The sequence below is a fragment of the Dermacentor albipictus genome, chromosome 2, assembly GCF_038994185.2.
Source record: "Dermacentor albipictus isolate Rhodes 1998 colony chromosome 2, USDA_Dalb.pri_finalv2, whole genome shotgun sequence".
Lineage (NCBI taxonomy): Eukaryota > Metazoa > Arthropoda > Arachnida > Ixodida > Ixodidae > Dermacentor > Dermacentor albipictus.
In genome coordinates this window covers 116559056-116577872 of record NC_091822.1, presented here as the reverse complement: position 1 = coordinate 116577872, position 18817 = coordinate 116559056, and the positions used below count along the sequence as shown (strand labels likewise).

At 44.9% G+C, this 18817-nt stretch overlaps 1 long non-coding RNA gene across 1 annotated transcript; it reads right to left on the bottom strand.

Moving 5' to 3' along the window:
- Positions 1–14138: 14138 nt before the first annotated feature.
- LOC135917838 (uncharacterized) lies at positions 14139–18159 on the bottom strand. The gene is made up of 2 exons (XR_010569426.2): positions 14864–18159; positions 14139–14806 (listed from the first exon to the last, which is right to left on the bottom strand). It is a non-coding gene; the product is annotated as an uncharacterized lncRNA (long non-coding RNA).
- Positions 18160–18817: the final 658 nt, after the last annotated feature.

Here is an 18817-nt window from a genome sequence, read left to right as displayed (position 1 = left end):
ATTCTCCTCCTCAGAGCCGGAGCTAACCATCCAGCCTGCGCAACAATGCCGCAAAACGGCTTCATTCGGCACAAATTCTGTCTTCTAAGGAACATCTTCATAAGTGTGGCGTAGTGCGTTACAATAAATCTTCTAAAGTAATTGGCCCGACACCACGTCCTCAAACGAGTGCGGTGCTCCGTAGATGGCGACGGCAACTTCAGGATCTATACGAACAACCAGTCGCTATCTCTATTGCATGTATATTACCTAGAAATCAAAACTGGCCATGCCGTTACACTAATAAGGCCAAGGGCGCGTGATCGAATCCTGGCCGCGGCGGCCCTATTTAGAGGCGGGTGCATGCAAGAACTGACGTGCACCCTGAACTGGGTTCACAGAGGTGAGCAGACTTGTCTAGAACGCACCGCCAGGGCTCTGCGGAGCTAGGCAGCGCCATCTAACGTTAGCCTTTGGGTTCATGATAAGTGTCCACTGCCCATGCGCAGCAAAAAAAGCCGAGTGCCTGCTCATTGCTTCCTTGTTCCGATTCCCACATTGTGCGCTCACTTCTCGCCGGAAAGGCCGCACTGCATGCCTATCTGGCTTTAATGTGGCGTTGTCACGGCGGCCAGTGGAACACCACACAGCCGTGTTTTACGCGTGTAACAAGTCTGCCAGGCAAGCAAGCGCGAGTGATGGCGGGTCAGCGCACGATGTTGCAGAGCGTGCAAGTGCGCCGCTTTGTACATATACAAAATGCGCCGTCTGTCGTTGCTGACACGCAGCACAAACACAGGCGAACAGACAACACGGCCGGGCAGCGTGGTGCGTATACAAAAACGCGCGCTCACCCGCTGTCACTCGCGCTTCTTTCCTTGTCCGCCTGGTTACACGTGCAAAACACGACGGCACGGCCATGCATTCGCCGCCGTGGAAACGTGACATTAACGCTACATAGGCATGCAGCACGGCCCTGGTGACGGCAAGCGAACGCACAAGGTGGGAACCGAGATAAGGAAGCAATGAACAGGCACCCGTCTCTTTTTGCCGCGAGCGCCCAGTGGACACTTATACCTCGAACCCAGCGGCTAACGTTACACGGCGCTGCGTAGCTCCGCCGATCCCCGGCGACACGTTCAAGACAAGGCTGCTCAACTCTTTGCGTCAAATAGCCTCAGGTGGTCAAAATTACTCCCGAGTCCCGCACTACGGTGTCCCTCTTATTGATATCTTCGTGTTGGCGCGTAAAACTCCATAATTTTCTTCTTTGCGCTTTAAACGCACCTGGGCAATCGCTAGGGTCCCTTCGTTACGTGTTACCGCTAATCATAATATTTATAGTATTCCTACGAGATGTCCTGAATGAACACTAGCTCTTCCTGGGAGAGGATGCGTTTTTCTAAAAAAAATAAATAAAATGGCGCGTTCCGCTATCATCAGTTTGCAAAATAATGCTCTCGCGATAAACAGGTAACGTACAAGCTATCAAGCCCGTATAGCGAGCAATATGGCTGCTTGAACTCGCCTACTTATAAATGTACAAACCTTTGTTCTCCCTCCTCAATTAGGTATTTTTAAACAAAAAGCCTCGATTTTGAAACATTGAAAAGAACAAGCACTTGTTTGCGTTTTGTTTTGTCTTTGCTTAGTTAGCGTGTCCTCGGTAATGTTTTTGTGTGTCAAGCCTACAATTAAGTGACTTAGCTTCAAAGAATTGTTTTGCTATTGTGGTTCTGGCGTACTGTGGCCATAAAAAACTATTTGCAACAGCTTTTCTTTCAAGATCGACCTATTCATAGAAAAGTGCTCGCTTTTTTAGCTTTATTTTAAAGCCTCCTTCTCACCTCTTTATTCTTTCTTCAAACGAAAACAGACACTCGCGGATTGCTATGCAGGTAATGCATGCTACGCATGCGGAGCATTTTGTTTGCTTCCTGACAATGGGCACATAATCCTGTAGTAGACCCTAAATTTTGTGATTGGCTAGGCAGGGAATGCACGGGCCAAACGCTAAACGTTAGTTGTTCGCTTCTTGACTAAGAGAACAAAATCCTGTAGAAGGTCTATGGTTTGTTTGTATAAATATAAATATATGTATAAAGCTCATTACAAGTTCGTCTGCTTTGTCAGGCGGCACTGACGAAGTCATTTCCAACAATGCTGGTGTGTTTTTCTTCAGATTTAGAAGGAAACCCTGGAGAGATAGCTCACAGCATGGCCTGATATGTCTCGAGGGTGGCAGCGTGTCCGTAATTAATGCAAGTACCGCATCAATCTCCAGGACAGCGCGACCGCTTCCTTGCCTAATTGCTTAAGCACGACAAGGCCCGCCAAACGCACTTGCTCTCGTGAACACCGAGACAACGTGTTCAGGCTGGCTTGAAATTTACTGAGAACTTCTGGATCTATTGCATATTGTGTTAGTAAGCGTGACTTAAATCATGTGTAACCTTATTGAATAGATACACATTAATGAAACACAGTATAGGCCCCTTACAGCCCATAAACTGCTGAGCAACCCGCTCTCAGAGAACAAGTAGTGATGCTAAAGTTACATTAGCTGAAACATATTTTTCTAGTTTATGGAAGGACAGTGGTACACGGCACGCCTAATGCATATGTATTATATGTAGGTATACACTTTTTTCGCGGAGCACTTTACTGCAGAGATACGAGATGGCGCTTTCGGCGGTGCGGTAGGCGTTTGGATGACAACTTGTTTGTTCTTACTCGGCGTATTGAAATATCAAAAGCAGAAAGCAGACCGTTGTATGTGGCCTTTTTAGACATTACAGGAGCCTATGACAACGTGGACCGCAACATTTTGTGGGATATCCTGGAAGGGGAAGGCTTAGGTAACGATTGTATACAGCTTTTGAGAGACATTTACCTAGAAAATACCGTTTGCGTTGAATGGGAAGGGATGAGGAGCGAGGAGAAAGTTCATATCAACAAGGGACTGAGGCAGGGGTGCCCTTTATCCCCGCTGTTGCTTATGATGTACATGGTGAGGATGGAGAGGGCGCTAGAAGGAAGTAATATAGGGTTCAATCTCTCATACAAACAGGCGGGTACAGTAATAGAGCAGCAACTCCCAGGTTTATTTTATGCGGACGAGATTGTGTTGCTAGCTAACAAGCAAAGTGATTTACAACGTCTGGCTAATATCTGTGGACAGGAAGGCGACGATTTAGGTTTGAAGTTTAGTGTTAGAAAATCAGGTGTAATGGTATTCAATGAAAACAGCGAACAGACAGTGGAAATACAGGGCCAAGAAATACCTCGGGTAACAGAATATAAATGCCTTGGTATATGGATAAACGAAGGCAATGGCCATATGGAAACACACGAAAAAACCATAACAGTAAAGGGGAAGAGAAATGCAGCCATAATGAAGCACAGAGCGTTATGGGGATACAATAGGTACGAGGTCCTCCGAGGTATGTGGAAAGGTGTAATGGTTCCAGGACTTACTTTTGGAAATGCGGTTGTTTGCTATAAATCAGAGGTACAATCAAGACTCGACGGGAACCAAAGGTCAGTGGGTGGTCTCGCATTGGGCGCTCACGGGAAGACTATAAATGAAGGTGTGCAGGGTGATATGGGCTGGACTAGTTTTGAAGTGAGGGAAGCTCGCAGTAAAATTGAGTATGAAGAACGGCTGAGGAATATGGAAGAAAGTAAATGGGCTGGGAGAGTGTTCAGGTATCTGTACAGGAAAAACATTGATTCACAGTGGAGGAAAAGAACTAGGAAGCTTACCAGCAAGTGTGCGGCTTGTAGGGTGAACACAACAACAAAGGTCAAGCGGAAAGTCAGAGAAGCTGAATTAATCTCATGGGTGGCGGCAATGGAAAAGAAACCTGCCATGAGTAACTACTTAAGAGGAAAAAACGAAATCAGGAAAGAAACCATTTATGATAACTCAATGGGAAGCTCATTACTTTTCGAAGCGAGATCAGAATACCTTAGAACACGCACCTATAAAGCGAGATATAAGAAGGAAGAAGAAGCATGTGCTTGCTGTGGTAAAGCTAGGGAAACTATGGAGCATGTTTTATTAGAATGTGAAGACGTCTAGCCAGCGGTCGATTTAGGCACCACTGGCCTCCTTGAAGCCCTTGGGTTCAGAGGGAGCAGTGGTAAAGCAAACATGTCTGCAATAGACATTAGTAAGAGGCGACTGGAGGATTGGTGGAAGAAAAGTAGGGAAACGACAAAAGACGGAGACGTACAAAAGCACAGCTTGCAGTAGGGGATCAGAAAATTTGGGCGTGGTAGTTCATAGTGTTTTTTTTTCTTTTTTCATTGTTTAACCTAGGTAGAATATTAGGCAGTATGGTAGCAAGAGCTTGGTGGCGCAACCCACCGCCCCGTTCCAAAGGGGACGCTCATAACATCCATCCATCCATCCATCCATCCATCCATCCATCCATCCATCCATCCATCCATCCATCCATCCATCCATCCATCCATCCATGCATCCATCCATCCATCCATCCATCCATCCATCCATCCATCCATCCATCCATCCATCCATCCATCCATCCATCCATCCATCCATCCACCCACCCACCCACCCACCCACCCACCCACCCATCCATCCATCCATCCATCCATCCATCCATCCATCCATCCATCCATCCACACGTTGACTCAGCGAAAGCGCACGAAGAGGAAACCCTTAGGGCCCGTACATGGTCGCTCCGCACGTCCGTTCCGCCCTCGTCCGGTCGCGTGCGGATAGCTCTCTACTGGCGAGCGAAGAGCGGACGCAAGTTTCCCGTCCGGCCGCCTGCTCGTCTCTCATTGGCTGGTCCGAGGCGGATAGTTCGGCTGTCGTCACAGCAAACATGGCGCGTGCTCGAAGCGAAGTGAAGCGGGGACGCAAGGCCTAGGCTACAGCCGCGTCAGAAACCGTCTATTTTTTTCTCCTTTTTGTGACTTTTACCAGAGATATGTGGCACCCACGGAGATAGTCACGGAAGAAGCAAGCCGGTGTACGCTTCCAGACCTCATCAGTGCGTGCGATCGCCAACAGAAACAGACGGAGCGCAGGAAGTGTGTGTTGTGTTTACGAGAGCGTCGGAAGAAATATTTCAAGCCGTCGACTTCGTGATTTCTTGTGCCATGCTTCGCGTGTGCGTCGCAGACGAGAACTCCATCACATACACGTGTATTCTGAGCAGCACACACGTTCAAGGCGTGGCGAAATAAGTAGCGTCCGATTGGCGCACCCAGCGTACACGTTTGGTTTCTGCTCTGTGTATGCCGATCGTTGCCGCGGTGTGGTGAACGCCAGCCCTTCGCAACTTACCAAAAGTAACGATACGATCAGTAGCGATAAGTTTTTATCGCCTAGTTATCGCTGCCATTCTGCGTGTGCTATATTGCGTATGAGCCGTTTTGCCGGCTGCGATGCGCCGTGGTGATCGCGACGTTCGAGCTGTGCTCATGCCGTTATGAAGTGCGTTTGCGAGCTACAAATCGTGATATATATGTGCGATGTGTTGCAGCGTTACTGGGTGTAGAAGTGGTCGTACTACGCGATGTTCGTGTGCTCAGAACTGAGCTGAGCATAAGTGTTGCCGATTGCGTTTTCTTATGTAGTAGCCCGATAGAGAAGCCCTATCACACCTGCCTTTTCTGCTTCGTACATCTATCGTTTGTTTCAAAAGTTGTTACTGCACGGTTAAAGATGCTTCTATCGGTGGGGGGAAATTAGGGAACAACATTATAATTGCATACGTCAAGACGTTCAGCGCTGTCGTGAAATGTGGACGCGCCTGAGAGCACTAATGTCATGAATGCAATTAAAATTTCCCGAGACAGTATTAAGAGAACGGTTAAAAAAGAAAACATATGAGAAGCTAAGCACAGCAGCTTGTGAACCCGCTCCTATAATACCTCGACCCGCGTCTGTTTGTAAATGTATGTTTTCTTGCGTTTGTCAATTTTTTTTCTATTTCCCAGATTTCTTTACGTTGGAGTTCTTCTTAGTTCTCGCATTTGTGTGTGAATACGTGCCTGTTTCCATGCGTGCTTGCGCTTACCATTATTTCTGTCCTTTTATATTATATTAGCATTTGCTTTTGCTAGTTTTCTTTTAGGAAAGTCATTACACATTTTCATAAACCAATCTCATTCAAAGCACTAACTCATGTACACGGCAGGGCAGGCCTCTTCCATCTCATTAAAACCTTTCTCACTGGTCTACCTCGTCTTCTCAGTCTGCCTACTCGCTGTGTTTTCTGTCCTTGCTTCTTGTGTTGTTGCTGCAGTGTGATTAACCAACTTGCTCAAAACAGATTTTCATCGCCTATGAAAACAGAAAGGTTTAGAGATAGATTTTCTTAAAAGCGTCATGGGGGTTGCACAGCAACTTAGCCTCTTACCTCAGTTCATGTTTATGCATCAGTGCATGTGGCAGCTCGCCAGAAGTGCACATGAAAGGGTGCCATATTGTGAAACTACACCTTGCTATGCTGTTGCATTTTTCATGCAATCAGTCTTAGTAAACGGATGGTTTCGCTGCCCATCACATATGATGGCAAAAAAGTACAACACGAATAACACTGTGCAGTGGGGTGTCATTTCCTGTCTGATGCTTTTGTCGTTGCAAAGAAATTTTTCAGTAAATGGAGCCCAGCAAAGCAGTGCACTGATAGCTTTTGCAACTTTCACCATTTATTACTTCACAAATGTCATTGTTTGAACCTGGCCATCGATCACTATGCCGATGGCTTGTGAATTAAATAATTGCCTCAATAAAACACATTCAACTTCACTCAGAATTTTTTAGTACAAACAATGCTAGCAAAGCTATTCAGGGTGAATAATTATGCTTACATTGGTGTTACTTGCCGTGAGATAAACAAATACAACAATGGCTGCGACATGACTGTGATTTGACGTGCAGACTCCTAATGGTGCATTTCAAGCGTGCCCTCAACTACTGCTATTAATAGCTGCCCGACTGAGTATTTTGGGCCTAACTAAGCTAATGATGTTTGATAATTGTTCTCCTATTCACATTACTTGCCTGGGCCAGGTAACCAAAATAAACAATGCCACCACATGAATGTGTGTTTGCATGCAAGCTGCCAACAGTGGCTGTCATTTTCTCATTGAGTGCTGCCGTTTCACAAACAGTGGCGACGACTTGACTGCTAATGGTGCCTTTCAAGCGTGCCCTCGACTACTGCTATGAATAGTTACCCGACTGAGTATTTTGGGCCTAACTAAGCTAATGATGTTTGATAATTGTTCTCCTATTCGCATTACTTGCCTGGGCCAGGTAACCAAAATAAGCAATGCCACCACATAAATGTGTGTTTGCATGCAAGCTGCCAACAGTGGCTGTCATTTTCGCATTGAGTGCTGCCGTTTCACCAACAGTGGCGACGACTTGACTGCGCTTTGACGTGCAGACTGCTAATGGTGCCTTTCAAGCGTGCCCTCGACTACTGCTATGAATAGTTACCCGACTGAGTATTTTGGGCCTAACTAAGCTAATGATGTTTGATAATTGTTCTCCTATTCGCATTACTTGCCTGGGCCAGGTAACCAAAATAAACAATGCCACCACATGAATGTGTGTTTGCATGCAAGCTGCCAACAGTGGCTGTCATTTTCACATTGAGTGCTGCCGTTTCACCAACAGTGGCAACGACTTGACTGCGCTTTGACGTGCAGACTGCTAATGGTGCCTTTCAAGCGTGCCCTCGACTACTGCTATGAATAGTTACCCGACTGAGTATTTTGGGCCTAACTAAGCTAATGATGTGTGATAATTGTTCTCCTATTCCCATTACTTGCCTGGGCCAGGTAACCAAAATAAACAATGCCACCACATGAACTTGTGTTTGCATGCAAGCTGCCAACAGTGGCTGTCATTTTCGCATTGAGTGCTGCCGTTTCACCAACAGTGGCGACGACTTGACTGCGCTTTGACGTGCAGACTGCTAATGATGCCTTTCAAGCGTGCCCTCGACTACTGCTATTAATAGTTACCCGAATTAGTATTTTGGGCCTCACTAAGCTAATGATGTTTCATAATTGTTCTCTTAGTCACATTACTTGCCTCGGCCAGGTAACCAAAATAAACAATGCTGCCACATGAATGTGTGTTTGCATGCAAACTGCTAAAGTGGCGGTCAATTTCGCGTTGACTACTGCTGTTTCACCTACAATGGCTACGACATAGCTGCAGTTTGAAGTGCAGATGCTGAAGGTGCCTTTCAAGCATACCCCTATGACTGTTATGTCATGGTGTACTTGATGTACACAGACGTGTACAGCTATTTTAAAAATTAAAATAGCATTACAACATGGGCTCATGTCATTTAGAACATGCTCAAAAATTTTTAGAAGTGGAAACAAAGTTTCCACTTACCGTATGCTCATCGGATACAAAGGCTCAACTCTTTGTATCCCAGCTGCAACACATGTTGCCATTAGGAAGTGCTGCACCACAACTTCTGTGCGGTAGTTAGACCCCACTGAAACACGTGTTACATCACTGCTTTGATACAGCCACACAGATTGCACAACCTGAGGAGCAGTTACCCGCCGTGATTGCTTGGTGGTTGTGGTGTTGGGCTGCTAAGCATGAGGCTACGGGATTGACTGCCAGCCACAGCGGCTGCATGCAGAGAAGGATGATTTACATATGTAACAGTTACTCATCCCTTGAAATGTGAATGACCCAAACCTTCGCGAGCATATCAGTCGCAACCATCCAGCAGCACATTGTAGAAGTACAAGCACAAGTAGAATAGTACCAACGTCTCAGCTGGTTTGTTGTGATTACCTTGCCTGCAAGTTTCTTGTTTATATTGGATAGGTTTCCTACTTCCTACAAATAGCTTGTATACATATTTGACCTGCACCACAAAGAGCTGATGTGACAAAAAATGTGTACACCGTAGTGTTATGTTGCTTTTCATGGTGTCTCAGTTTACTTAATACAGTTTTGAATTTACAGATTGCTTCACATGTTTATAGCTAAACACCACTGAAAACTACTTGCATTGTGACTGCAAGGTCACAACACGAGGATTTGTGCGGTATCCTTCCTGTTCATCGGTGTGTCCTTGCACTATAAATGTAAAATGTCACACCTGCAAACCTGAGCATCCACCCTTACATTTCAAACACTTTTTTGAATGCTCGGCAGTTATGCTTACAAGCACATTGTGACAGCAAATCTACACCACCTTAATTTAAGTGCGATGTAAAGGATTGTTTGTGCATATCCAAGCTGTTCTAGCGTGCTTGCAGGGATACAGCATTGTCCAGTGGCACCGTATAGTTCAGGCGTAACAGTGAACTAGTAAACAAAGCGGCTTATAATACTAAGTTGACCCATATGTAGGAGCATTATTTTATCTAACCCACACGCAAAGTTGCTTTCAGTGTATTGAATAACCGCAGCTTTGATTTACCAAGTTATATTACTGCACGCACAGAGCGCTGAAACAAAGTCTGTACAATGGTGAGAAATGTGCCAAGGAATGAAAGATTACTTGTGATGTGTGGATTTGAATAGCAGATGTGAATGCATACCCAATTCACCGGTATGCATGATTTCTTTTGGAACAATTTTACATTTGGCACAGAGGCTGAGCCACTGCGGCCTCTTGACTGCAAATTTCTGTGCTCTCACAGTGCCAAAGGGGGTATCATTCATTTGGCTACCCGAATAGTGAATACGTAAAGGAGCACAACCATCTTTCAGTTTTATGCAGAACACCTTGTGCATTACTCACAAAACTGAACCTAAGGAACTATTTGCTGGTTTGCTATGCAAATAAAAAAAATGGCAGTAACTGTTTCCCCACTTTTTGTGTGGCCCTGTGTTCCACCATGTGTGCCTTCTTTTCATTGTCATGTGCATGTTAAAACACCAACTAATTAAGAAAGCCGAACACGAAACTACTAACTACATCAACCTTTTCACACCACAAGTTGTCACTGAACTCACTGCTAAGCTACACTTGATAATATCGGCTTGCTTTCAAATAAATGCAGGCACTGGCCAGCTGTTTATGTTATGCTATGCATTTTTCATTTTCCTAAAATATGTCTGTGCATGAGCTAGCAAGGTTGTTACTGCATAAATGCATAAACAACATGCAGCCCATGCCTAACTAACTCACATAACCTGAGTAGAGCTTATTTTTTATATGTAGAGCAATCAAAATAGAACACGCATGTATGATGCCAACAGTATCAAACAGTCTAAAGTCGAACATCCTTGTTTGGTGCCATGGGTGAGAGAGGAAGCATGCCTGTCAAGGTACTGCTTAATTTTGTGCGCTTTGGTAATGTTTGTGCATTTTTGAAATGTTAAATTAGGTATGTTAAGTAGTAAGGTGGCAACATATTGGGTAGCCAGGCTGGCAAGAAAGAATGCAATTGTTTGATTTCACTCAAAATAAGTTTTCTTATCAGCAATGTAAATTATATGCTTTCAAATAAGTACTCCCCTTGGAAACATATCTCATGAGTATGCATATATCTGCATAAGGTCACCGCAATACATACACATTGCTTTAAGCCAGTCATAATGAATTGTACACTCACTGCTTAACCTTCAATTCCTTGCTGCATGAAGTTAACCACTCATGCACAACTTTTTGTGCACACGGTGAGAACTTCAGTCATCGCTGAGCATATCATTTAAGGAAAAGGCATTCCATGCATCCAACTGCTTTAAGCACCCTCTTAAAATTGGCAGAGTGAAAAAAAAAAGCACGAGCAAGCGTATCGGCAAGCTGTACTCGGGGCCTCACACGCGTGCTCAGTGGTAGAAATGTGCGTCTTGGCGACCTACGCAAATGCATTCCGCGACAGATGTGCGTGTGTTCTGTATTCTTGCAAGCTGTCACTAACACTATAGAAACCGCGCTTCCGGCGACAATATCAGGTTCGCGTGTCGCAGAACGCATCACGTTGGATAATTAGAGAGGTTTTGTTCAACCAGCCAAGGCAGCGTGCACTGAAAGTAATCATCCGAGAATACGTCGCGTGCTGCGACGTGATGCGATTGCAATACATCTGTAAAAGGTGGCGCAGATAAGACGACTGTGCAATGTTTCGAAGAAGGATGACGGTGCCAATGCAACACATACGGCTGCAGAACAGAATGTGGCAGCCTAGAGTCGCATTTTCGCCGGAACGCGGAAAATTGAAATCACATCTGCAAAAATATGCCAGTGTCGTCTGCTGTCAAAGGTCGTTGCCAACCTTGAACACCTTTGCTCCGCCGAACGGTTGCCAGCTGTCAACAGGCCGCGTCGCCCAATAGGAGTGCGCGTGCGTTCCGCTCGTGCGGATTGAGCGTGCATCGAATTTTGCGACACCTTCCGCCTTTCGGGCTTCCGCACGCGACCGGACGAGGGCGGAACGGACGGGCGGAGCGACCATGTACGGGCCCTTAGGGCCCGTACATGGTCGCTCCGCCCGTCCGTTCCGCCCTCGTCCGGTCGCGAGCGGAAGCCCGAAAAGCGGAAGGTGTCGCAAAATTCGATGCACGCTCAATCCGCACGAGCGGAACGCACGCGCACTCCTATTGGGCGACGCGGCCTGTTGACAGCTGGCAACCGTTCGGCGGAGCAAAGGTGTTCAAGGTTGGCAACGACCTTTGACAGCAGACGACACTGGCATATTTTTGCAGATGTGATTTGCAGTTTCCGCGTTCCGGCGAAAATGCGACTCTAGGCTGCCACATTCTGTTCTGCAGCCGTATGTGTTGCATTGGCACCGTCATCCTTCTTCGAAACATTGCACAGTCGTCTTATCTGCGCCACCTTTTACAGATGTATTGCAATCGCATCACGTCGCAGCACGCGACGTATTCTCGGATGATTACTTTCAGTGCACGCTGCCTTGGCTGGTTGAACAAAACCTCTCTAATTATCCAACGTGATGCGTTCTGCGACACGCGAACCTGATATTGTCGCCGGAAGCGCGGTTTCTATAGTGTTAGTGACAGCTTGCAAGAATACAGAACACACGCACATCTGTCGCGGAATGCATTTGCGTAGGTCGCCAAGACGCACATTTCTACCACTGAGCACGCGTGTGAGGCCCCGAGTACAGCTTGCCGATACGCTTGCTCGTGCTTTTTTTTTTCACTCTGCCAATTTTAAGAGGGTGCTTAAAGCAGTTGGATGCATGGAATGCCTTTTCTTTTTTTACAGATATAAAGGCACCAAAGATGAGGCATGAAACATGCACCTTAGGAATTTAATACTTGCTGCTTGTAAACTTTCTAAACAAAATATAACCTTAAATGATGTGCCCAGCGATGAATGAAGTTCTCACCGTGTGCAAGAAGGTTGTGCATAAGTGGTTAACTTCATGCAGCAAGGAATTGAAGGTTAAGCAGTGAGTGTACAATTCACTATGACTGGCTTAAAGCAATGTGTATGTATAGCGGTGACCTTATGCAGATATATGTATACTCATGAGATGTTTCCAAGGGGAGTATTTATTTGAAATCATATAACTTACAGTGCTGATAAGAAAACTTATTTTGAGTGAAATCGAACAATTACATTCTTTCCTGCCAGCCTGGGTGGCCAATATGTTGCCACCTTCTCTACTTAACATACCTAATTTAACATTTCAACAATGTACAAACATTACCGAAGCGCACAAAATTCAGTAGTACCTTGACAGTCATGCTCCCTCTCACCCATGGCACCAAACAAGGATGTTGGACTTGAGACTGTTTGATACTGTCAGCATCATACGTGCGTGTTCTATTTTGATTGCTCTACATATAAAAAATAAGCTCTACTCAGGTTATATGAGTAGTTGGGCATGGGCTGCATGTTTATTTATTTATGCAGTAACAACCTAGCTAGCTCATGCACAGCCGTGTTTTAGAAAAATGAAAAATGCATAGCAAAACATAAACAGCTGGCCAGTGCCTGTATTTATTTGAAAGCAAACCGAGATTATCAAGTGTAGCTTAGCAGTGAGTTCAGTGACCTCTTGTGGTGTGAAAAGGTTGATGTAGTTAGTAGTTTTGTGTTTGTCTTTTTTAATTAGTTGCTGTTTTAACATGCTCATGACAATGAAATGAAGGCACGTAGGGCAGAAGACAGGGCCACACAAAAAGTGAGGAAACATTCATTGCCATTTTTTTTATTTCCATAGCAAACCAGCGAATAGTTCCTTAGGTTCAGCTTTGTGAATAATGCACAAGGTGTTCTGTGTAAAACTGAAAGATTGTAGTGCTCTATTACGTATTCACTATTCGGGTAGCCAAATGAATGATACTCCCATTAGCACTGTGAGAGCACAGAAATATGCAGTCAAGAGGCCGTAGTGGCTCAGCCTCTGTGCCAAATGTAAAATTGTTCCAAAAGAAAACATGCATACTGGTGAATTGGGTATGCATTCACATCTACTATTCAAATCCACACATCACAAGTAATCTTTCATTCCTTGGCGCATTTCTCACCATTGTACAGACTTTGTTTCAGTGCTGTGTGTGTGCAGCAATATAACTTGGTAAATCAAAGCTGTGGTTATTCAGTACACTGAAAGCAACTTTGCGTGTGGGTTAGATAATGCAATGCTCCTACATATGGGTCAGCTTAGTATTATCAGCCGCTTTGTTTACTAGTTCACTGTTACGCCTGAACTATACGGCGCCACTGGACAATGCTGTATCCCTGCAGGCATGCTAGAACAGCTTGGCTATGCACAAACAACCCTTTACATCGCAGTTAAATTAAGGTGGTGTAGCTTTGCTGTCACAATGTGCTTGTAAGCATAACTGCCAAGCATTCAAAAAAGTGTTTGAAATGTATAGTTGGATGCTCAGGTTTGCAGGTGTGACGTTTTACATTTATAGTGCAAGGACACACCGATGAACAGGAAGGATACCACACAAATCCTCGTGTTGTGACCTCGCAGTCACAATGCAAGTAGTTTTCTGTGGTTTTTAGCTATAAACATGTGAAGCAATCTGTAAATTCAAAACTGTGTTAAGTAAACTGAGACACCATGCAAAGCAACCTAACACTAAGGTATACAAATTTTTTTTTGTCACATCAGCTCTTTGTGGAGCCGGTCAAATATGTATGCACGCTATTTGTAGCTGAAAACAGCATGCATAACATTTAGAGCTCAGAATGTTCAATGCAAAAGATTTTTAATGTGTCAGACATACATATGGTACCTTGTCCAATGCTTTGCACACAGATGGCTATGCTTGGCACAACTTGAGTAGCACATTCATAAGGGACTACTACATGCAAAATCCGTTTTGCACCTCTCCTTTGATATTGTACCCTCCGACACAGAAGTACAGACTGGAATTTTTCTTTGTCAATATTTAAAAGGCAAACAGGTGTTTGGCATCCCAGGTCTCAATCTCCCACACAGGGCACTTATTGCATGTGCATTAATTGCCGATGACATATCTTCTAATGTGAAAATGGTTTGTTCGACATAGTTTTACCCGTTTATTTTTGAGCTTACCCACAAGTTCTCTGCCCTACTTGTATATACCTCCTTCAGTACTGGTATCTGTGCTGTGCCTTCATTAGCACAGTAAATGTTGTGAAAGCTGTTAATTTATAAAGTAGGAAGCCTATCCAATATAAACAAGGAACTTGCAGGCAAAGTAATCACGACAAACCAGCTGAGACGGCAGTACTATTGTACTTGTTTTCGCTTGTGATAGCACAAGTGTTCCCACTTGTGCTGTTGGATGGTTGTGACTGATATGCTCGCAAAGGTTTGGATCATTCACATTTCAAGGGATGAGTAACTGTTACATACGTGCATCATGTTCCTCTGCCTATATCAATGACTTAACTATACGTGGCAGGTTTAGTTGTGTGATTATTAGTGGAGCTGAAGTGATGTATCACACATAGTTTCCGCGCACTACCCAATTGGCAAAAAGCATGCAGGAATTGGTCTTTGAGCTATTGGTTCAGTGGTGGCTTTCCACTAAACTGACTGTTGAAGAGGCAGATTTGACTTCATCGAAAGGCCCATGTGAAAATTAGTCTAGAACTCATGACGCCAAATACTGTCAACAAGTGTGACTGAAGAACATGTTACAGAACAATGAGCAGTGGAATTAATCTCACTAGTATACAAAGAATTGCAGCTGCATTCAGTATTTCACTGCTGGTATACTAAACACAAACCTTTATACGAGTTGTTTGGATGGCATAATCAACAAGATCCCTCTAATAAGCTGTGGCAAAGCTAACTAAAACGTTGGTACCCCAGGCACTGCATTGGCCTAAAATATGCATTCTCACATGCAGTGAATACAGTTATTAAATTGGTTTACATACAGGTATGAAATGTTGTAACTGCACCATGTGATAAAATTTCAATAAGATCGGCTGAATGCCACATAGAACATCTTTAATGGGTATAGTTGGTACAACGTGCCTTGATATTAGAAGTCGTGCTGTTTTATTCACACACACATGCACATAAATGCAAGGTACACATACATTTGTGTTCACGTGTTACTGTGTGCATCAAATGAACAGCACCACTTATACTACAAGCCATAAAGACAAATAATTTTTTGTACCAGTCTAATTCCTATTAGCAATGCAATGACTTTTTTTCTCACAGGAAGCAACTCAACTCCATGCATAAGTTAAGCTGATGTTGCTAATCTAAGCTAGACTTGGGTGACATGTCCAGAATATCATAAAATAAAGGAGTGACCATGTGTACAGGCCTAAAATTCATGGTCTGGCAATATCTTTTCTGGCTGGGTAGTAAATTTCTGTAAAAAAAAGAACAATTCAGCACACTGACAAAGCAGTGTGGCTAACATAATATAGGGAGCAGACACTCTGCCTGTAGAGTCACTTCAAAATTTTGCCAGCAGTTCGTGCTCATTGGCTGGCTTCGGTCACATAACTAATGCTTACATAACTGTGAAAATTCGTGCTCAGGATAAACTCATAGCAGCCAATAGGCACTTTTTAAATTGTGATAGCAGCTGACTTCTCAGGGACAACGCACTGTGGCCATGAGCATGCTAAAGAATGACAAGAGGCGAGGTCCCCCTTTCTATAGTCTGGCAGCGCAGCTGAAAACGGTTCAGTTAGTGAGTGGAACTGTGGCCTATTCAAAATGAAGATCAGTCAGATAGCCACTTATAGCGTCCAACATCCGGCACCCACGAATGATAGGTAGCAGTAAACTTAGTGGCAGATGAAAGTGCACTGGAAAAACATTTAATGGACATACTTTACAGGCCCAACTTTACAGGCCCAAGTCAGTTTAATGCACATTATTTGCTAATGACTGTTGGCAGAATGAACATGAGGAAAGAAAATAGAGCACCTGTCAGGCATACAATGCTGGTACTTGTGCTATTGTTCGCTTTAAACTGAAGGCTCGTGCCAAAACAGGCGACAGGAACCAGATAATCAAATAGAGTGGATAAACAAAGTAACCACAAACTTTTGCTTACCGAATTCTGCCTGCATTAGTAAGGTGACCGTGGCTGGCCAGTGAGGAAGAACTCTGGGCAAAATTTATTTCACGCAGTTCTGCTGGCTGCTAGCAAAATGTTATATAACACCATACCTGTGACACTTACTTGTTACTACTCGTCCTACGTGTTCATTTTTACATTCATATTGCTTTTTGTCAGCAAGCGCAAAATTTTTAGTTAATAAGAAGTAGTATCCAGTTCCTACCTATAACATATTCATCTACCATGCCACTAGTGTCTTCACAAACAGACTCTGTGCTTAGTCACTAGTCAAAAACAAGCAGCTCAGATTTTTGGCTATGTAAGCCACTTGCATCACAAAATATAAAGCAATTTACTTCGTGAAATCTAGAAATTCTTGATCTTCACACTAGTGTCCACATTATGAAAATCAAGGCTGCCAGAAATTTGCATTCATGACATTAGTGCTCTCAGGGGCGTCCACATTTCACGAAAGCGCTGAACGTCTTGACGTATGCAATTATTATGATGTTCCCTAATTTCCCCCCACCGATATAAGCATCTCCAACCGTGCAGTAACAACTTTTGAAAGAAACGATAGATGTACGAAGCAGAAAAGGCCGGTGTGATAGGGCTTATCTGTAAGGGTACTAAATATGAAAACGCGATCGGCAACACTTCTGCACAGTTCACTTCTGAGCAAACGCACATCGCGTAGAACGAGCACTTCTACACCCCGCAACGCTGCGACACATCGCACATATATATCACGGTTTGTAGCTTGCAAACGCACTTCATAACAGCAAGAACACAGCTCGAACGTCGCGGTCACCTCGACGCGTCGCAACCGGCAAAACGGCTCACACGCAGTATAGAAACACACTTCATAACAGCAAGAACACAGCTCGGACGTCGCGGTCACCTCGACGCGTCGCAACCGGCAAAACGGCTCACACGCAGTATAGAAACACACTTCATAACAGCAAGAACACAGCTCGGACGTCGCGGTCACCACGGCGCATCGCAGCCGGCAAAACGGCTCTCACGCAGTATAGCACACGCAGAATGGCAGCGATAACGAGGCGATAAAAACTTATCGCTACTGATCGTATCATTACTTCTGAAAGTTGCGAAGGGCTGGCGTTCACCACTTCGTGCAACGATCCGCATACACAGAGCAGAAACCAAACGTGTACACTGGGTGCGCCAGTCGGACGCTACTTATTTCGCTACGCCTTGAACGTGTGTGCTGCTCAGAATGCACGTGTATGTGATGGAGTTGTCGTCTGCGACGCACACGCGAAGCATGGCACAAGAAATCACGAAGTCGACGGCTTCAAATATTTCTTCCGACGCTCTCGTAAACACAACACACACTTCCTGCGCTCCGTCTGTTTCTGTTGGCGATCGTACGCACTGATGAGGTCTGGAAGGGTACACCGGCTTGCTGCTTTCGATGACTATCTCCGTGGGTGCCAGATAACTCCAGTAAAAATCACAAAAAGGAGAAAAAATAGACTGTTTCTGACGCGGCTGTAGCTTAGGCCTTACGTCCCCGCTTCCCGTCGCTTCGAGCACGCGCCATGTTTGCTGTGACGACAGCCGAACCATCCGCCTCGGACCAGCCAATGAGAGACGAGCAGGCGGCCGGACGGGAAACTTGCGTCCGCTCCTCGCTCACCAGTAGAGAGCCATACGCACGCGGGCGGAAGCGGGCGGAACGGACGGGCGGACTGACCATGTACGGGCCCTTACCGCTTCTGCCCTGCTTCTGTGCCATCAGTTGTCGGAGAAGCAACTGGGTTTTCGCTAACGCAGTGCATTCCATGCAGACTGCAAAATGTGGAACCATAGAGCGAAGATGTAGGCGGTGATTGGTCGCTTGAATAGTGACTGGCATATTAAGAAATGCAATGAATCTGTGTGAACAAGTGCGCAGACCGCTGCATCATTAGGGCTAGACGTGTTGTTTTTTGCCCTTTGCGATGCACACGTTTCCTCGAGGATAAAATAAAATAAACTCTTCCGTCAACCTCCAAAGAAAGGACTTGAACCCAGGAACGTTGGCAAGAGTGAGCACCGCTCATAGCAAGTCGACAAAGGTTGTACCACCGATTCCTGAGATAGTAATTTTGCCGCTTTCTTTCTAAACACATCCACGCCAACTCTAACGCAAACCTATGCCCACTATATCACCCACGTATCAAAAATAAGTGAATGGGCCCACTCTTGAATCAGTGAGCTGAAGCATGGGTGACTACGACTATTACGACAACAATGGAAAGTCCGAAGCTTAACGTTTCCTGACGGCACACAAAGTAAAGAAGGGACTAGCGATTATTGGTGTTTGCTACGCACTGTTAAAACGTA